The 22,255-nt window shown below is 37.5% G+C and overlaps 2 long non-coding RNA genes across 6 annotated transcripts in view; one reads left to right on the top strand and one right to left on the bottom strand.

Annotated features, from left to right (window-relative positions):
• The window catches only part of LOC130607769 (uncharacterized), an 18,763-nt gene extending 15,789 nt beyond the window's left edge, over positions 1-2,974 (top strand). The window contains exon 3 of the long non-coding RNA XR_008974340.1: positions 2,906-2,974. This is a non-coding gene — a long non-coding RNA (uncharacterized LOC130607769). The remainder of the gene's footprint in view (positions 1-2,905) is intronic.
• LOC130607768 (uncharacterized) overlaps positions 1-22,255 on the bottom strand; it is a 26,920-nt gene extending 4,665 nt beyond the window's left edge. For 3 of the 5 annotated variants that reach the window (XR_008974336.1, XR_008974339.1, XR_008974335.1), the window contains exons 1-3: positions 20,355-20,440; positions 19,073-19,229; positions 14,223-14,276 (exon numbers count right to left, since the gene is read on the bottom strand). This is a non-coding gene — a long non-coding RNA (uncharacterized LOC130607768). Of the gene's footprint in view, positions 1-14,222; positions 14,277-19,072; positions 19,230-19,935; positions 20,141-20,354; positions 20,441-22,166 lie in introns of those variants that run through there. The other 2 variants (XR_008974337.1, XR_008974338.1) reach the window with 2 other exon arrangements.

The raw sequence follows: 22,255 nt of genomic DNA, 5'->3' as shown, positions 1-22,255 counted from the left end.
ATGCACACAACTCAGTACAATAAGCTATTTTCTTGCTCTTGTAACATTTATACCTTTAATATTATGCTATGTAGGAGGCTGAGTGTATGTATCTCTGACTTTTAATATGTTAAGGCTGAATGTAAAGGTGTTTTTTTTTGCCACAATGACAAATTTCAGAAACATCTGAGTAACTGAGGGGTTTCTCAACCTTCACAATCTTAATTGGGCTGAAAACAAAAGTTAGTCCAGAGCTGGTCTATTTATAAGCTTCTGGAGTAACTCTTTACCCTCATAAAGCATTTTAAAATTAACTGCTAGGTTAGATAAGAAATCCAAAGTACCCAACAGTCAGGTAAGACTCCAGTAAAAAGCATCATTCAAATATAATTTGTAGGAATATTATATACTAAATTTACTTGACCCAAGTGATGTATATTTACCACTGAGAACAGAATAATCTGAACGCCCAGAAGCTGCCAAGATAACGGTTCTACAGCACATGACAGATTTTCAGAATCATCCCCTCACCTTTTTTCAATAGGAGCCATTTTATACAAATCACCCGCACAAATCTTCTGAAGTGATGTCTACACCGTCTGTATGTTGTAATATGTAGAACACTGACACATCCGAAAAGGCAATCTTCTTCTGTTGTTGTTTTTTTAACATTATCCCTCTCCTTAATTTAAAAGAAGAGACACTAGGTAAGGAAAAAAAATCACTGTTATTTGTGAAGGAGCTGGCAGAAGTGTGAAACTAATCATTCTTAAAATTCTATAGAGGGACACCAAAGACAAAAATAAAACAACAAAGCCAACCATAAATAACATTCAGGATGGCAGATGTCAGCTAGCAGGAGAGTAACAAAGAAAGCATAGAGGACACTATAAGAGTGCCTTCCTTCCCTGCAACAACTCCTTAAGTTGTAACAGCAGTTATTATGCTCCCTTTTAGATGTGAGATCTGAAACTTAAAAATCTATTTGTATCAAACCACAATTGGTTTAATAAACATTACTCAGATGCAGAAGACTGTGCCAAATTGATCAAATGTTACTTGAAGTAATTCACTGCATGTGGAAAAGCCACCTACTGTCTCCAAACAACCTGTTATAAAAATACTGCCGACCAGGGAATTAAGTCTGCACACAAGACAGCATGCACCAACACAACAGCACCCAATGGGCTATAAAGGGAACGATGTACCAGGTAGTGATGCTTCTACCCTAAATCTCTTTTTCTAATCTTTCTTTTTTCTGCATGATCCAAACTTAAATGCCTCTATGAGAGGTAGACACAACAAGCTGTTAGGTCTATTGTGCTTTTCATCTGCAAATTAAACTGTAGTAAACCCAAAGTAAGTCTCCATGCTAAAGTTGTTAAGACCTTCTCTGTCAATAACTTGCATAAAATGAATTACACAATTATACCTCAGCACAAACTGTAATGACTACAAATTACAGCAGTAATTGTATTATACAGCAAAGTGATTTGATTCATTGCTTACAGGGCATAATTAATAAGCTGAAATAAGATTATCTCTATATTCCATTTTTAGTATATTTTTTTCTGAAGAGTACTTTGCTGGCGTTTTTTACCCAACATCTCATTGCTCTGACTGCCAGGAATATTGAATGCCTTTTTTTTGGGTGAAAGTCATGAGCATCATCTTAAATTACTGACGTAAGTCAGGAAGGGTCTGTAAAGAATCAAGAGGCATCACTACTCCCAGGAGATGAAATAAAGTGATAAAGAGAGATAAATAGAAGGCAATCTTGTATGGCAGAGAGCTCTTTATGGGTATCTGTTGATGAGCAAGGGCAGAGAGCTGACTAAAGCAGATTACATTTGCATTTCTGTTAGGTGACAGTTAATTTTAATTTCATTGATTGTTGTTAAGTTAGGATAACAAAGTAGCCTTTATTTATTTCCCATGAGGAAAAGAGTTAGGAGGAAAGGCCGGGCTAGGGTGACACATTACAGTCCCAGCTTCCCATCCCAAACAAGAAGCAATTAGGTTTGGTAGAAAAGCCACTCTAAGCAGTCACTCTTATATGGGGACTGCAAAGACTGAAGTAACAGAGAAACACTTGGTGGACTGGGTAAAGAAGCATCTTTAAGTCAGCCAAAGCTGCTTGGCCTAAGTTAATAAGAATGGCAGTCTGTCTTAAGGACACGAGCAAGGGCCTCCCTGTCTAATATCAGCTCATCTGTACCAAGTTATGGAGTTGGCAGAACAGTGCAGACATTTTTTTTTGCAAAAGACTGCTGTGTCAAATTTGGAAGCAGCACTGCACAAGAAACTGTGAAACAGAAAATGGATGGAAGGCAAAAGATCTTAACTCTGAACTGTAGACAACTTGTTAAGGTATCTTGATAATGAGGGAAGGAGTGGGAATGATCATTAACAACATGCCCCAGAATCCTTCAGATTATTGCCAGTAGTTCTCTTCAAGCCTGATGTACTTTGTTAAGATATTTTTATATACCAGGAAGGCGATCAACTAAGAATAACAGAGCAAGAGGGTAATGTATATAATACTTTCAATTTGTGTCCTGGCATGCATCGCTAGTCATTTCAGTCTGAGCCTTTGTTGGGGTTTTGCTGTTAGTTTTGGCTGGTTGTTTTATTTTAAATGAAGTCTTCATTTTATAAACCTGCACTATTTTCCTCATTACAGAACTGGTTTCAGGTAGTTCCAACTAGATCTAGCAGAGCTGCTGTGGAATGCAGTTATCCTCATCCTGCAGTCAAATGAAGGAAATTTGGGAAATCTGGTATTTGTCTGAAAAGATAAGACTCATAGAAACAAGAGCTTTAATATTTCTTTGGTTCCTGTTTTGCTAAACAGAATAAAAGCTAGTAATTTATTATTGGAAAAATCTCCTTAATCTAAATGCAGATTCAACTTGCTCTTTATTAGGTGATTATAATGAAGAATATGAAAATCAGGAAAGAAGCCAGAACAGCACTCATCTCTACTTTGGAATAATGTAAGGAACATCTGAGAGCTTCACAACTTTGTCCTTTGACATGCTCTGGAAAACAATTTAAGCATCTTCAAACAGGGCTGTTGGTCACTAGAAGGAGCTATGATTTTCTTTAGCATGTGCTTTGATATCGTTAACAATACAATTTAAAATGCTAATATGGAATTCCAGTGAAAAGCCTGGATTTCTGAATGCTTGTATTTTTTAATAACAATCTCTGCAGTTGCACTCAAACAGGGCAAATAATCTGGCTGTCAATTTTTGACAGACAGTTTGAGCAGAAGTACGTAACTGTGGAGCCGGGAATAATTCCTAATAATTGAAAGCACTTCATATTCATGCAAAGTGCATCTAAGAAACATATGGTTTAGAATACTTTTCATCTCAAGAATAATGTCAATAAATCCTTAATTTTATAAGGATTCTTTCTTTTCCCCTGACATAATTATCTTAAAAATATATTACAGCTGTAGGTCATATTTTAATGCAAATGAAAGATTTTGGTTTCTTTTGCTTGTGGGTTTGTTTTGGTTTTTAATAAAGACACTTCCTGTTTAGAGAATATGGTACCATCAATTTTGATTTAAATGATCCTCTCTGACAGAAGTTCCTTATGCAGTAGAGTTTGGGAAAAATTCAATAGACAAAGACTTTTGATTACAGCTGTGTAGTGGCAGGAGACATGCATAGTCACAGAGCAGCCATTTTCTCATTTTAATAAGAAAACTAGATAAAGAGGAACTGTTATTTAGAATATTACTGCAGCTCTTCCCACTTCCACTCCAAGAGACACTGCATTTTTCCTTCCCTTCAGTCAGTGAAGAACATCACTTGCACTCACACATGCACAGAAAAAGTGAATGGAGACTGGAACACCCTGATGAAAAAGTCAAGGTTTTGAAGTCACGGAAATGAGTGTTGTTATAAAAGTTGGCATTGTAAGGCAGTAGATGGGTGCTAGACTCATTTAATGCACTGAAACTCACTTAGCTTGGACTATATTTTATCATGAATACAGAAAATACACCTTTCAGTTCTTACACTTGAAAATTTAGACCAAGCATTTGATATCACTGTGTTGAAGGTTTTAATTTATTCTCTCAAACACCCAGAGACATCTTAACTTCCAGACACCAAATACAAAAGATGGAAAATATGCAACTATTTTAACAATGAACATAAGCATCTTGGTGATGTGGAAGAGTAAGTCTCATTATCTTGCAGTAAATTAAGGATGTACATATCTTAAAAAGAATTTTTAAGGTAAGAAAACTTTTCTATGTAAAATTGTTTTATGGTTTATTAAAATTGATTCTGTATGAGTGGAGGAAACAGAATATGTTCTCATCATGAAAGCTACATCACAGATGTCTGTAGGTAGTCTGCAAAGCAAAATCCATAAAGCGTATACATTTTGCTTACTCCTAAACAGGGAATGGCATTGTACCTGATGTCATCAATTCTAAGTCTATTTCTGTAGAGACAGCAGTAAATGCTTAGCCATGCCATGGGAGTGAATACACATTGGTTACTTCAGAAAGCAGAAAAATATAGTTCTATTCACTGTGCAGTGTTTGCAATACAATACACTGATCTTAAAACAGGGCATAATTGAAAATGTAAATAGGAACCACAGAAACACCTTGCCTGCTCTCTTCCTGGAATTCATCTCCCACTTCAAAGTAGCAGCATCATTTTCTAAATTCTGTACACTGTTTTTTGCAGGAGTAAATTCAAATGCAGAGGTTGAACTGAGTGCATTTCCCTTCCCCCCCCCCCCCCCCCAAGTAATCTAATGTTCTAATACATAAGAATTTTGACAACAAACTAAGAAACCTAACAAACCCCAAACAACCAACCCCCCCCCAAACTCCAACCTCAATTGCCCATTTCTCTCAGCAGCTCTGTTAGTAGTAATTGGCATGGAAATGGTTCTCCCCCATTTAAGTTTCTTCTTTCATAAAACAGAGATGAGAATCTCTCTGAATGTAATTCAGATAATTGAGTGTCCATTTATTTTTCTTGGTGTGTGTTAACACTGCAGAAAGGTTCAGGAGCTAAAGCAATTGTACCCAAAAAGGCTATCTGAGGCAGCACACAACATCAAATAGCTGTTTTTATGCTCATTTGCAAAAAAAGTATTTTCTTCTATTTCAAAACAATGCAGGTATCCCACAACACCAAAAAGAAAAATTTTCACTCTGTGAACTGCAGTTCTATATGAGTTCACCCATGCAAATCTCACGAAGTTTCACAAAGCCAAGTGCAAGGTCCTGCATCAGGGGCAGGGCAATCCCAAGCACAAACGCAGGCTGGGCAGAGAATGGGTGGAGAGCAGCCCTGAGAAGAAGGACTTGGGGGTGCTGGCCAATATGAAGCTCAAAATGACCTGGCAGTGTGCACTTGAGCCTAGAAACCAACCGTATCCTGGGCTGCATTCCCCAGAGCATGTGCAGCAAGTCAAGAGAGGGGAATCTGCCCCTCTATTGAGCTAAGGGGAGAGCCCCCTGCAGTCTTGCATCCAACTCTGGGTCCCCCAGCATAAGAAAGATGTGGAGTTGTTGGAGAAAGTCCAGAAGAGGCCACAGTTCAAGAGCTGGAGCACCTCTCCTCTTGAAGACAGTTAGGGTGGTTAAGTGAATAAAAGAAAGCTCTGGAGAGACCTGATAGCAACCTTTTGGTGCCTAAAGGGGCTAACAGTAAAGATAGAGAGAGGGATTTTTTACATGGGAATATAGTGACAGGGCAAGTGGGAATAGGTTTACATTGAAAGAGGGTAGATTTAGATTCGATATTAGGAAGAAGTTCTTCACTGGCACAGGATGCCCAGGGAAATTGTGGCTGCCCCATCCCTGGCAGTGTTCAAGGCCAGGTTGGATGGGCTTGGAGCAACATGGTCTAGTGGAAGGTGTCCCTGCCCATAGCAGGGGGTTGGAACTGTATGATCTTTGAGGTTCCTTCCAACCCAAGCCATTCTCTGACTCTATATGCATCACTACATTTCAGCTTCCAATTTTAGAGTAATGAAAAATCAAAGTTCATTGAATCACACCACACAGGCTTCAAGGCTGAAATTAAATTAAAGAATCCATGAACTAGTATTTTTTGGGGCCTGCCAAAAATGGAATGTAATCAACAGGGTGGAAAACTACTGAAATAATTAAACTATATTTAACAGTTCTGAACCACAGTACTGCATCCTTGTTATACTGTCAGCCTATTTTTTTTGTGTATGTATAAGCGTACTACGTTCCAAAGTGCAATACAAATGTATTTCAGTATGACAACCTTAATATTCTTTAACTTTTCACACTGAAATCAGCAAAAATCCTGATACACTCATCAACACAAAGAGATGCTGGCTTTGTTTTTAACACCCCGTGATGGAAATACTGCAACTATTTTCCCTTCACAGCTTCTTGTGTTCCAGGTTCTGCATTGAATTGTATAAGCCTTAGATAACTATAGCTTATTCTAATGCATTTAATTCTTAATACTTAAACCCATAATGGTTTTTCTTTGAGTGGAAGGACTATTTCTGAGTCTCATTTAAAGCTCACTTAGGATATTTCAGAGACATTTAGCTGTTAGATGTCAAAGAATGACTAAAACCAAAACATGGTGAAGACATTGCAGATAGAGGCAGATAAGTAGGTCTATATTTTTTGCTTTCTTCCACGTGATTACCCCTGGAGCACAAATTGGACCCCCCCCCAAAGCTAATGCACTTTCTAAGGCATTATCCTTACCTTTCTCATATGTTTTTGCCTCTTTCAGATGAAAACCTGTACAAGAAGTCTCAGCATAATAAACCCCCTCATCAAGATGAAGCTGCTGCACAAGCTTGAATTACTATATTCTCACCATGCTGTGAAATCAACATGAAGAATAAGATAGTATAGCACATCAGGAGAAAATCTGCATCTCTACTTGACTTCACAGATCAACGTATCTCCTAAGCTGCACTTACTTTCCTGCTAATATCAATATACCATGAAGAAATTTCCCAAGGAGCAATGATACAACAGCTCACCCTTTTCCCAGACTCTGAGTTGCACCCATGTCTTTTGCTACTCTATCAGATGATGCCTGCTTCTGTGGCACCTCAAACCAGCAGCAACAACACAACCAAGGTGCCAACACAAGGTTCTGTTATACATTTTTCCACACCAAGCTAACAGTGCTGACAGCATGTCATGTATTGCACAGTAATCACTGTGTTGAAGGTACTTGGGTGGTGATGATTGTCTCTGCCTTTTGCCAGCTTTTTTACTCCATTTTTGTCATTGTATAGCAATGATTGAAAAGTCTGAACAAAATCAATACGATATATTATGCTAGCACTAAACACTGGCCATCTAGTTGCACTGATTAAGCAAAACTGATTCAGTTGAATCCGAATTTCACTGAGAATCCAAAACATAAGCGTATGGAAAATTGTGGTGATACAGGCTTTATTTTTACTTGTTTGCAAAAAAAACCCATAACTTTATCAAACATTATAAACACTTTCAGTGCTGACAACCCTCTTCAGACATCAACTACTGTAATTTTCCACACATTTACATAATACTGGCTGATTAAGCTGTCAGAATTTTCATTGCTGCTTGCTGCAGAAATCAAAAATAAAAACACAGCATTCACAATGCTTCACTCTCAGATTTTGAAACCAGAGTGTAAGAAATGGTAAAATGGCTAATCTGAAGCATATGGGGGAGTGTTCTCCTCAGTTACTAATTCATCTTTGCAGAATTTAGCTTATTTCCCCCAGTACAAGATTTGCCCCAGGTGGTAGCAGCCTACTTACCAACAACCCAAGCTGTGGCTCTGCACTCCTGCCTGAAGAGCCCCACTGACGTGGACACCCTCTTCCTTCACAAGTCATACTAAATTCCAGGCTTTCTTACCCTGGCAACATAATTCTTACAGGACTTACACGACCTCAGGGCCTGACTGATCTGGGAACCTAGAGAGCCATTATCACTTTAAGCTGGCTCTGCCCTACATTATTTCAGTATAATGTAATGCCTTTCCCATTTATCATATGTATCTCTTCTGGCTTATATTGAAGTAGCACTGATATTCATCTTAAGATGCATATGGCAAGATATAAGTTATCATATGAGCATTCCAGATTTATAACAAAAATTACCATATAATTATCATTGCTGCCTTTACATTCCCATACAATTTCCTCTCAAAATAATACATGTTGTCTCACAGCTTATAATTAACTCATAAGCTCTGTTGCTTCCACAGAATGACCCAAATTTTAAATTTGAAAGGGAGTTCTACAGAGGACTACCAATAAATACATAATATCTATAAAGCAAAAGAAATATTCTGTTGTGGGTAAAAAAGTAGTTTGAATTCCTTTCTGTAGAAAAGAATAAGTACAAGAGCAACTGATGGTGAACACTTTTAAAATGTAATATTAAAATATTACAGAAAGATTAAAGTAAGCAATCCATCCCCTATGAAATCATCCCATCTGATTGCAATGCACATTAAGTTAACTCAGGCCAAATAAAACCCCACATATACCAGGTTAACACCGATCCAGAAGTGAGTCTAACGATCCACAGTAACCAACTATGAAAACACTGCACTGAAGCTTCCGAAGCTACAAGAATTTACTCTTACAAATTGGCCTTCATAGCAACAGCAACCAATTTAAGATATTTATAAACTTTAAAAACACAATTGTAGAATAAGAACAACTATAAGTTGTCTGGAACGCTTGTATAACCACACAGTGAGAATCTTTTCATCAGGACATTCTTTACTTCTTAAAAGAACATCTTAAATTGCCTCTGAACTTCCATTTGAGAACATTCAGTTCCTCTGTTCTCATCTTCATACTCACTTACAGTAATTTTCATGGTTCAAGAAAAAATTTGGCAAATGAAAATACAGATTTTATTCTTCTGAAAGAGGTATAGAATGGCTAGCTGCTCTGTGATAGAATGGTGTGCTTTTACCCTGATACGCAACTGACCTGCTTTCTTCATTGAAATTGTCTTTTTATCTTAGACTGACTTTTCACATGGGAATTAATGATACTCTTATTAGCCTTATTGTGTACAGCCTTACTGTAAAGAAACAAGATACTGTCATAATTTACTATATCTTTGAGTATTTTATCTTCATCCAAGCTATACTTGTTTCTTCCATTACACTTTAGCTGTTTAAACTGTATAGCTCTGACCAGCTACATCTGCAAAAACATGCCTGTGTTGTGCAGGGAATTCCAGATTGTTATGAAGAGATGCTGAATAGTTTATATGAATTTAAGGACGTATCAGCATAGCCAGCTCTTGCTTCATTTGCCTTGATATATTAATTCTTTCCATGTTGTAAAAGACTAAAGCAAGATTAGCTGTGATGGGGATGAGAGGGGATGCTCAAGATGTGCTAGTATTACCACAGATATCAAGGTGTCTGTAAAGCCTTGATGAATTATTTCTAAAAATAATACTTATGCAGGTAATCAATCTTGCAGGTTTTGTCAAAAAGATAACACACCCCCCCCCCCAACCCAAATATTGATGTGTATAGCAGGACTATGTTTAAGAATGATAAAAGGCACTTCAGTCAATACAAACTGTGGCCACAGACACCTTGAGGCACGTGCAACAAAAAAAATGTTGGGTTTTGTTGTGATATATTTACTTCTCTTTCTGCTTTAAGTGTGGCCAGTTATGCAGCTCCCACAGTAACTATTGTTCTACTTACTTCTCTGGTTACAGTTTGCAGTCATCTTTTAAAATAACAAATAAGGGTTACATTTTGCAAGAGTTATTTTTAAAAAATAACAAAGGGTTACATTTTTCAACACAAGCAATCACATAGGCAAAAAAGGGGGCAAAGAGAGGATGATGAGCATGCTATGAAATCAGTGGTTTTTTTTCTGTTAGTTGTAACACTGGTATGATGGCTGTATAATAAAGACAGCAGATAATATTATTTTCTATTAATTTTATGCTGTCATTTAATTAAATAAGTTCAGTAGTGTTTCAAATCACAAGATGAATTCAACAGTATTCACAGAAAATGCCAGCAATGTTGTTCCAGAAGTCTGACAGGAATTGATGGTAGCACTCACAAGGTATCCACTGTTACAGGAACAGTACAACTAGTACTTAACCTACAATGAAGACAGTTATTGCTTCACTGGCAGAGAAATTCAGAAACTCAAAACTGTGTATTTAGTTTCTTATTCAACCCAGATTTGTATTAAAGAATAGACATTAAGTTTGACAATGTAATGTGTTTTCTCTAAAGGCAGAATCTTTGTAGATTTCGCATTCATGTTTTTCTTAGTAATGCTACAAATGCCTTCGTGCCCACTTAAAAGACCCAACAGAACAACGAAGACCGGAAAGCCAGATTTGCTACAGCAGTAAATCTGTGCATACACAGGAAATAAGAATCCAAAATTACAGAAAAAATAAATGATAAAACGTAATATTCAGCCCTCCCAAATCCTGCACCTTCAACTTTCCACTACATTATAAACAAGGAAGGCAAGTTTATAAGCAATATATTCTTGGTTTTATTATTAATATTAATGCACAGCATATAGATGTTTGTAAGCTGTTTGTAAGTTTGTACAATCTCCAAATTATACAAGTGAAAGTGTTCTAGCACATTTCCTGTGTGCACAAGAAGGATCCTTCATAATTCATTTCTTAGATGATAAATAAAATTAAATGAATGAATGGCAATGGAAGATAAAGTTCCATATGGTGTTCCCTCTCCTATGAAACATGACTGCCTATGGAGATATTTCTGAGTGTTACTACCTGAGCAGTATGGTTGTCCAGGGGGCAAGGGTGTGTTCCATGTATGATTTGACAAATAGTAAGCCCAGTTACTACCATGTAATTTGTTAAAAAAGTACTTAGAACAACAAATAACATGAAGTCAAAGTAAGTTAAAAGTGCCCTCTAAAAATAAATAGATCACACATTACCTTTAACACTCAGCTCAATATATACTGTGATAATAGATCTGTGTGTGAGGTACTATAACAATTACTGTGGGCTCACATTCATGTTTTTCCCATCAGAACCATCGCTTCTCCCCCCTTTGTGGCAAGTAAAATATCTAAGAATCAGGAAACCTCATCTTTTGCCACCTACTCCTGGTGAATATCAATTGGAACTAAATCATGTGTATGCAACATGCCAACTGATTTTCTTTCCTGATGTCAGTGGGAGATTGTAATTCTTGTTTGAACCTATTAAATGCTTAAACCTAGAGTTTGCATGTTGGCTGCAATGGACTTTAAACTCCTGGATTTCCTAGGTGTGTAATCTAACCATTACACTGTGACTAGAAAGGCAAATAGCTGTCTGCTTTGGTCAGGCACGCTTTCAATTTGTATTTCTAAAGAGGTGGTTTTTAATTGTGTGCCTAAATGGAAGGCTGAAACATGTCAGCCCATGGAGGCATTTGAAGCTTGAGTCCAGCCACACAATGACACCGGATACAAGCTGAATGCTACCCCCACTCAAGATAAAAACATGTTTCAAACATGTCTCCCTTCATTTAAACATAATCAGCTGCCTTAGGTGTCCCATTCAGTAAATCTGTTCTTTGCATCTCAGATTTCTGGTTTACTCAGGGCCATAACTCTTAATGCTGGACTATCTGATATAATTACATCCTAGGTCTGTTTAATTTGCATGTGAAATTCTATGTTCACAGCACATAGAATCTTATCCTAAGAACTATTAAAAAATTGTTCAGAGATTGAGACTATTGAAAAAGATGGATTAAATAACAGAATTACCTGTGAGGCAGAAACAGGGTACTCCTTATCACCATGTAACAATGTTAAATGTCTACTTTATAAAAAGAGATTATTATTGAAAAAGTGTCCTGGGTGTGCCAGGACACACCTGCAGTGTGCAGTCAATGCCTGCAGTGGCAGTCATTTTTCTCCTTCTTCGTAGCTGGTTTTTGTGCTGTGTTTTTGACTTTCAGCCTGGGAACAGCGCTTATAACACCGACGGTTTTACTTGCTGCTCAGAAATGTTTACTCTGACCAAGGACTTTCTGAGTCTCATGCTCTGCCAGGGAGGAGGAGAAGCTGGGAGGAAGCAGAGACAGGACACCTGGCCCAAGCTAGCCAAAGAGGTATTCCATACCACAGCACGTCATGCCCAGTATATAAACTGGGGGCAGTTACCCGGAAGGGCTCGATCACTGCTCGGGTTGGGCTGGGTATCAGTCGGTGGGTGGTGGTAGGCGGTTCTATTCTCTTCCGTTGTTATTTCCCTTATCATTATTACTATTGGTGGTAGCAGTAGTGATTTGTCTTATACCTTAGTTACTGGACTGTTCTTATCTCAACCCATGGGAGTTACATTCTTTTGATTCTCCTCCCCATCCCTCCGGAAGCTGGAGGGAGGAAAATGGGGAGTGAGAGAGTGGTTGGTTGTTTCTGAATTACCATCTGGGCTCAAACAAGGACAAAAGGGTAATGCAATTCTGAGCAAAATAATTATTCCCCTTATGACATCATTCTATCTCATTCAAAATTTTAAAGTATGCAGAATATGGAACTATGCTGTGAGAACATAGATTTTAAAAATGATTCATTATCCTGTCATGTATCTGTCTAATGCCAGATAAATTCTGTTAACACCTTTCAGCCTTCTTCACCCCTGCAAAATATTTGTAATAAGGGTACTCTTCCCTCTTCTACCTTCTATCACACTTTATTGGAAAGAAGAGCACAGGAAGAGGGGGGACTGTTTCTACTGCAGTGGTTTTACAGTATATATCTGCACACTGCAATGCAAGCAGTGCCAATAGTAACAGGTATATTTTGTCCTGAACTACACAGATAACCCCAACATTCATTTCACAGAAGTCAGGCCTGCACTGCACATTCCTTCATATCGCTTCCAAATAGTTCAGCCCTTGATAATGGTATTTTCTGGAATCTCATTATAGTAGATTATGCATGTTTTATATGTTGCCTCAGAGAACTGCATATTTTAATACACACACCTCATCGAGAAATACTAGATGTGCCAGTTTTACTTTATCTACCCTTCAGAGATAATTTGCCTTCTGAACAGAACTGAGAAGAGATTTTAAGTGATTTTAATACACGGAGAAGTCCAGCAGCTGGAGCCAACTAAAAAAAAAAAATTGAAGTCCTATTAATTTTTTATCCTATGTCCAAAAGGACACTGCTCTGTGTACATTATGTCAGCATATTCAAACAAGTTTAGGAAAGAAGCTTCAGGCATTGTTCTCAGAATAATTGTAAGTAATGGATAATGATGCCCATGAAAATATGAATGAGGAAAAAAAAGCTAGGAAAAATCTATTTTGATCAACAACCAACTCCGCAAGCGTGTCAAACACATGCATTTTCATTTCGCTAAGAACAGGTTCAACGAAGCATTAAAGAACATATTACTACAGAGACAGCTGTATTCTAGCATACCAAATCAGGAGACAGACAGGTTACTTTCCTGATTTATGTATCTCATAGTATCTTCCTGCTGAGGCTGATTCCCATGGCAGAGAGAGAGCAGACTAATTCTGAAGACATATGCTATCTTTCATTGTTTCTCAAAATCTCAAGCCATTGTGATCATGGTAGAATCTGACACAGAAACTAAAAGATTTATAGCTAAACCTTGCATGGCTTACAAAGATTTTGCAAAGATGATCAAAGCAGCACTTAATTTCCTACAATTCCTAATTGTATCATAAAAGCCAAATAAGTCTGTTTACAGTTCTGAAACCTCACAGAGGTTAAACGGCAAAAACCTTTATTCTAGATTTTGACCTTTCTCTTTAAATTCTCAACACATAGAACATAAATTCTTTATGTTCCCACTGTGGCTGGGATCTTTTTTCCTCTTTCAAAGGTTTCTCTGCAAAAAAAAAAAACAAACTACTACTACTCACTTATTGCATGCTTTTCTTCAGTGTTCACCAAAAGTTGAAGTACATCACAGAAAACATCATTGCTAAATACCAAAATTTGTAACAGTATCCCCTACCATCTTGTTAAAAAGCCTGAATATGACAAATGAAGGCCCCAGATCCCTTGGGATGTGAACAAAAAGTGCTACTGGTATAGAAATGAACAAAAATCAAGTTAAAACCATGTTAAAATATTTCAAACAACAATAGTCACAGTCTAGCTGAAAGCAAAGTTAATTATTCAATAGTCTCCCACTGAAGATCTACATAAAAAAGGAAGAAAAAGCAGCTTACCTTGAAGAAGTTTAATGGCATATCCTCTCGCAAAGCACAAGTGTTCTTTAGTCCCTAAAAATGAATAAAAACAAAGTATGTGGTGCAAGTTATCACTCACAAAGAACGTGGCTGAATCCACCTAAGACTTACATGGATTGTACTGTACTAGTGCTTTGATGAAAATATTGTTTATGGTCTTATTACAAAATTAATTATTAGTTTGTAAAACTAACAAGAACAGAATATTATCCATGGTAGGGCAAGACAAGTTAGAAGGGTTTAAAATAGAAAATAAGGTTACTTCTGTGGAATGACATGGATTCTGACAGTGTCTTTCTTTAAACATATTGCCATTATATACCTTACTTAGTGTCAGAGATACTCTGGGAGAAGGAAACAATGGACCAAGCTATCCACAGGGAGTTTTACAGTTAGTTTTTCTAGGAACATTCCTATTTCTATAGGAAAGTTAGGAATAATTATATCAAGCCTGCCATGATGCACAATAACAGAACAAATGATGCATTAGAAATACCTTTCAATCTAAATAACATGAAGAACAAGAAATCTGTTCCTTTTTCTATTCAAATAGGACCACTTATAATGCTGAATCAGAAACTGCATTTGTATCCCAAATTAGATTGTATTTGTCTTGATAAAACTGAAATCAGATTTTTTCCACTGATACTGAAATATCATTCAAAGTATTCACTCTTCATTACAGAGTCTAGGAAAGCCATCAAGATTCATTTTAGTCATTAAAACTAACAGAAGCAAAACATATAATTCGTGACCAGATAGGGCTTTATCCACTGTTTTCCTGGTTCACTTATGTACACAGTTACTAAAAGCAAGTATTTAACACAGGTCCCCAACCCTGTCATGACCTGTCTTGTAATTGTCCACCATTTTACAGCCCACCTACAAGATTAGGGAAGAAGCATACAAGGGCTGCCATTCTTGTGCATGTTGAGATCATTTAGGGAACAGAAAAGATTTTATAAGTCTTAGCAGAGACTTACATGAAGTTCAGTATCTGTGATTTCATGCTTTTAACACAGGCTAGATGAAGACAGAGGGCTGGATATAACCGGGGCCCAGGTACTGTACGTTTTCTCTTGCCATTTAGTATCAGTTTGTTGCAATGGACAAAACTGGGTTTCTTTCTCTCTATTCGACACTTTCCAGATTGCATCTCGGGTACTCAGACCTGGTTTAGATACTCTCATCACACGAGAGAGTGAAACATATGAAGTATGAAGAGAGGCTGAAATGGTTCAGTGGGTTTAGCTTGGAGAAAATAAGTGCTGGCAAAACAAGCAGCTGTTTCAGCCTTCCACTGGAGAATGGGAGTTACAGAAATGGCAGAGACAGACTTTTCTCTGAGGTGAGAAGAGAGAACAGTTAAAAGTCAGTGGACAGAAACTGCAAGAATGAAAATGTTTCCTGGTCCTAAGAAAATGTCAACAAGAGTGATCACCTCTTTGAAGACTTACGGGATCTCTGTCTTTGGAGGTAGTTGAATCTTGACTGGAAACAGCCCTGAGCAACCTGTATTAATCTTGCTGGTAACCCTGCTTTGAGCAGAGGATTTCACTAGGCCCTTTTCAGAGGTCCCTTCCATTCTGAAGTATTCCATTACTATCCTCATTGCACACTAGACCTCGAGATAAATTCTGAGCACTTCAGGACTTTCAAAATGTAATATGCATAGTGGCTTCTCATTTCCACAGATGAGTGGAATTAAGTTCAGATGAACCAAAAAGGGTTTTTAAGCAACAGTTTCGCAAAAAAAGTAGAAAAACATATTAAGTAGCAGATCAGCGCCTTTTCAGGTGCTTCTCTGTAATATCTTACTACATTTCCCCCCCTCTTTTAAATAAAAAAAACCCTAAATATGAAAGGGATTTGGCAAACCTGTTCAGGCTGCATACAATTATCATAGCTAAAAGTAATTTGGTTTAGAATGCATTTTAATTCAAAGTGTATTACAAGACAAGCAAGGAGTACAAAAATACAAATGGGTTTATGAGTTTTGTGAGATTTAAAATCTTAAAAGCAAAAGCTGTGCAGAATGGAACACATTGCATGCTACAATGAGTCTCAAGCTAAAATGGAAAACTAGTCCAAAAAATCAGTCTCTTCATGGCCATACTGTTACCCATGATTACGCTTGTACAGAAGGGCTCTGCAACCTCCTACTCATACATCTAACAGAAACTTCTCTGCACAGCACACACCCGCACAGAGAGATTTTATTGGAAAAATCTTCAACCAAATACAAAATAACATACAGCAGGCTGAGGATCCTGGTTACAAAGAGAAATAAAGAAGAATTCATGATGTGTACTGACTGATAAGTAACTTAAATGCCATTTATCTTTAATAAAAGTGCTGCATGGATTCCTTCTTTAGAGAGCTGCTTCTAGTAACACCTCTATCTCCTATAATACAGGCTCTGAAAACCCCTTTAGAATACTATTCAGTCACCTCAAGACAAAACCAAGCTCAACATGAAAACTCAAATAGGAACACTGATTATTAACCCCCCCCCCCCAAAAAAAAAACAAAACACATAAACCCCCAACCAGTCTTTCAATACCTTGTCATGTTGTGTTATCTGTATTTGACTGTCATTCTCACAAATGCAAAGATAACATTGAGCAACCAATGATAAACTGAAAGGAACACATGGACTGTAAAAAGCCCGGACTGCCTGTTATACTAAGTGCACTGCAGGCACAATACAACAGAATGCTCCTGAAGGCTGATCTGTATAACTGCACATTATTAAGCATTTATTTTACCCACACAGATACGGCCCCTTAAGACACCACTATTTTTTTTTTTTTTTAATTCTTCCCAGAGTAGGAGAATTCTGTGCATATTTGTCAAAATCAGGTTAGATTTTCATAATTGTCACTGCCTTGGCCTGTCATTTTTCTTCACTTGCAGTCAAATGACATTGAAAAGGGGATTGGAATTCTTTCATATGTTGTAAAGCATCAGAATCTTTATTTTCACTATAATCTTTGTAGGTGAGTGCCAGTTAGTGAGAACAAGCAACAGGGAGTGCTACTGCCTTTTCTGAAGTTGTTTTAGTCTATACGTAGGAGGTAAAGATCACTGAGCAGTAATCAGTAAAAACAGAACACAACCTACATGGCATCATTCATTCTGAAACTGGTTAATGCTGAAGAGCCTCAAAAACAGAGACAAAAATAGCAATTAAATAGCTTTTATATAGCTTTTACATAGCTTTTACAGACAACTTTATGAGGCTTCACTACACATGCATATTGTTGTGGTTTAAGCCCAGCTGGGAACCCAGAAAACCATACAGCTGTTCACTCACTCCCCCCGCTTCCACCCCGTGCTCCTGGAGGGATGGGGAGGAGAATCGAAAGAATGTAACTCCCATGGGTTGAGATAAGAACAGTCCAGTAACTAAGGTATAAGACAAATCACTACTGCTACCACCAATAGTAATAATGATAAGGGAAATAACAACGGAAGAGAATACAACCACTCACCACCCGCCGACTGATACCCAGCCCGACCAAGCAGTGATCAAGCCCTTTCGGTTAACTGACCCCAGTTTATACAGTGGGCATAACGTGCTGTGGTATGGAATACCTCTTTGGTTAGTTTGGGTCAGGTGTCCTGTCTCCGCTTCCTCCCGGCTTCTCCTCCTCCCTGGCAGAGCATGAGGCTCAGAAAGTCCTTGGTCAGAGTAAACATTACTGATAAGCAACTAAAACCATCAGTGTTATCAGCGCTGTTCCCAGGCTGAACGTCAAAAACACAGCACTGCACCAGCTACAAAGAAGGAGAAAAATGACTGCTGCTGCTGAACCCAGGACACATATACATAGGAACCATATGCTAGTTGCATGAAAAATTGTCTTAAAAAAAAGATAATTGATTTACTTGTGCAGAAAGGTGGCAGTTTCCTTTTTTTGTGTGTGTGTAATCCCCTACATAAGAATAAAAGAATGAGCTCACAGATAGATCGCATCTACTTGAATTCTGAAAGTGTCTGGACAAATGGATGATTTAGTACAAAAGCAAAAGACTGCCAAAATCCCAAGCAGTCTGATTTCACATTGCAACCACTATGGGAGGCAGGAGTAGCAACTGAAAAGAGAGAAATATTACCAGTTACCTTGACGTTAGGTAGTTTTGTTTTTTTTTAATCAAGGAACTGTTGAAGGATCTCCAACAGAAGATGAAATTTGGGCAAATATATAGTTGGAATATTTCCTCCACAATTCTGGAAATGGCATCTCTTACTTATTTTGTAAAAAGAATGACATGAGCTAAGGATGTCCTTGGAACAAAAACCTGCAATTTTGAATTTGCAATTTAGCAGGTGTTCAGCTAATGCCTACCTGCACTTTACAGAAAATTCTACCTGGAAATATGAGTATTCTGTTCACTTCTATTTCTTTATTTCATCTTGATTTGCCTTAGGTATTAGATGTTCCAGTTTTCTACAGATCTTCTATATGTGGATAGTGTTAAAAATAGAATTCCATGTGTAAAAACATTTCACAAGGTTTAATTGCTACTGAAAACCATTTCATTGCTTCACTGTTGTACCCTGAAGTGCTTACTCTCAATTTTTGTTATCTGTAGCATTTTACAACTTGTTCTTTTTTTCTGTTGGCAGGCAAGAAGTGCAAGATGTAGAAGCATTTCAGTAAAACATGTTAAGACATCACAAATAATATGTGATCAAATACAGCTCAGAAACGATAACACAAAGATAGGAAAAAGACAGAAGTCATTGTGCTTTGAATCTTTGAAATGTCTGCAGGAACTAGGGAGAAGTTTACTACTGCTGAGCTTGGACATATTCTCTTAACCTGATCTCAAGCTCTTCTGATGAAGCAAGCACAAGACATAGTAATGAACTAAATGGACCATGTGGTCAACCATAAACAATCCTATCAGGAAGCACAGTAAGCAAAGTTTCCATTGACAGCTTTATGGTTATTTGGATGACAGGACCTACACTTAGTTCTGCTTCAAAGGAAAAATGCAGTTATTTTCTGGCCTTTTAATCTGGCCTTGAATTTACACAGGATGAGTATATTTGGATATAACATAATGTAATGTAATATAATATAATGTAACATAATATAATATAGGAAGAACAAGCTAGAAGTCTCAAACTCATCTTTAGTTATCTTTATCTTTAAAAGTATGTCTACAATGTCTCTATGAAAGATATAACAATAGTTCAGAACCAGCTGCATTTCCTTTAGTTACTGAAAGTAACAAAAAGAGCCAGTGATAAAGCACAGCATGAAAAGAAATGCTATGAATTTTATGTACTTCATTTTTCAGACTAGTTCTACTATATTGAAGTTTTGATACCTATATCTAACAAACACACAGAATCATACCCTCAGAATATGCTTTGTTGGAGTGTTTTCATCAAGGAATCTGTTTTACTGCCTTTCTTACTCCTGCACTATTTTAGTGGAGTGAGTAGAAAAATCTTTATTTCTAATTTTTATTTTCATTACCCTTCAGTGCCATCAGCAAAGCTATTGCTTAGAGGCTTTTCTTGTCAGCTTTATCAGCCAACTTTACTTAAGACATCATTTTTGTTATAGCCACTGAGCTTAAATCTGCACAAATGTTTGTTCTCACTTCCTCTGCTTTGTAAAGCACTTCCATGACTATTTAATAGAATCATTACTTCAAAAGGTAGAATACTTACTGTTAGACTCATCCTTATCTGCAATACCTGTCAACTGTCTTGAACACGTTCAGCTTAGACAAATATACTATCCCATCCTCTGACTGGGATAAAATTGAGTCATTTTCAATTACATTATGAAATCCAGGTTCTTTAACTCCGCTGCACTGAAGCCTTAATGCTCATAGAACAAAGTTCCTCAGAAGAGCCCTTTGGCTTTCAGAAGATAATTTAGCATCCAAAATGACTTATGTTAAAGAGCTTCTGCTTAATAATAAAATAGACCAAATGCCATCCATGTCCTTATAAGTTACTTCCCCTTCTTTAAGGGAAAAGTTTTGATTAAGAAGTGCCTTAAAAAAAAATCCCAAAAGTTCCTTACAGAAGTATTTTAACTATTTTAATAAAATAATTTTCTTAAAATTCTATTAATAACCTACTTTTCTATGCAACTGCTGAAAGTATATTTTTTGCATTATACGCTCAGAAAGTAGTAGTTAGCATTACATGCTGTGTGTATTTTATACTGTACTTCAAACATCAGACAACTTTTCAGATGACATCTGTAAAGTTGCATTCAGCCACAAATGACAAATCTAGATTAAATTTATATTTCTGTAAGCCTTCCATCAATCATAGATGAGACAAATCCAAACCTTGATTCCTCCAGTATCCCAAACTAACAAATCCATACTCATTTCTGAATGTTAAGGAAAAACAGACCTGAATTTTGGACTGAGATCAATTCAAAGGAAAGGAGTTCTGGTGTCCTCAACATAAAAAGGACATGGAACTGTTGGAACAAGTCCTGAGAAGGGTCATGAGGATGAGCAGGGGACTGGAGCACCTCCTGTGTGAAGACAGGCTGAGAAAGTTGGGGCTGTTCAGCCTGAAGAGAAGGCTCCGTGAAGACCTCATAGCAGCCTTCCAGTACCTGAAGGGGGCCTGTAGGGATGCTGGGGAGGGACTCCTCATTAGGGACTGTAGTGACAGGACAAGGGGTAACGGGTTAAAACTTAAACAGGGGAAGTTTAGCTTGGATATAAGGAGGAAATTCTTTCCTGTTAGGGTGGTGAGGCACTGGAACGGGTTGCCCAGGGAGGTTGTGAATGCTCCATCCCTGGCAGTGTTCAAGACCAGGTTGGACAAGGCCTTGGGTGAGATGGTTTAATGTGAGGTGTCCCTGCCCATGGCAGGGGGGTTGGAACGTTATGATCTTAAGGTCCTTTCCAACCCTAACTATTCTATGATTCTATGAATTCAGGAGCATACTGAAGAGCACCTTTGAAACCATTTTCCTTTCCTTCCCAACTTATTTCACTTTAAGTGAAATGATTTCTATATGTATATACATATTCCTTTCTATCATCAACACAAAAGCAATGCCTCCAATTCAATATGTAGCTCCCTTTCCAATCATTTCTATGATGTTTTAAAAAACAGAGTAAAACAGTATTTCTGCCAAGGACTGCAGCCTGGAAAAGAGCAGATGCTGTAAGTCCTGAGTCACAATGGACTACACAGAAAAACATATTTGTGTGAAACTGTACAGCTAAGTTAGTCTGTCTTTATTCAAAGGGACTAAAATAGGCTTTATTGAGGAAGCAAGACAGGAAGTACAATATACTCCACCTAACTAAATGGTCTTACTAGATAATTTTAGTTATAATCCCGTTAGTTATGTAACAATCTTATGCATTTGCGGCATAAACATTTTAACATCCTTACAGTATCCACTTAAAGCATCCTCAGATTTAGTGCTCAGCCTCCCTGCTTCATTAAGTGCCTAAAGCATAGTTTGAACAAAAAGAAATTGCTTGGTATTACTTTCTAATCATAGTCTACTCTGCTCATCCTTGCTTTTTTAAACTTTAAATTGCATAAGGCACATCTTACACTGTAGCTGCCATCCTCCACAGGATTTGACGTATATTTCATAGAATCATAGAATAGTTAGGGTTGGAAAGGACCTTAAGATCATAACGTTCCAACGCCCCTTCCATGGGCAGGGACACCTCACACTAAACCATGTCACCCAAGGCCTCGTCCAACCTGGTCTTGAACACTGCCAGGGATGGAGCATTCACAACCTCATGGGACTCATGGACCCATTTCCTTTTTTATTTGGAGTGGGATGGGTAATTTTTTTCTTGTTGGGTTTTTTGGATGCAATTGTACAAAGGCTATAGGGCAGCAAGGGTGAAGAATGGGTTTTCCCAATTAGTTTCTTAATGTAGGTAACTTGTACCCACCTTTCTCCTCATGATTTTATGAGATTATCTTCTCACACAATTCTGAATCACCTGTACATGCTGTCAGGTCTCTGACACTTTGATCCTTA

This window comes from Pezoporus wallicus, unplaced genomic scaffold (genome assembly GCF_028554395.1).
Source record: "Pezoporus wallicus isolate ANWC-B61680 ecotype Strahan unplaced genomic scaffold, APGP_CSIRO_Pwel_v1 scaffold_6445, whole genome shotgun sequence".
Taxonomy (NCBI): domain Eukaryota; kingdom Metazoa; phylum Chordata; class Aves; order Psittaciformes; family Psittacidae; genus Pezoporus; species Pezoporus wallicus.
The sequence above is the reverse complement of the archived record's forward strand: the minus strand, read 5'-3'. Positions and strand labels throughout refer to the sequence as shown.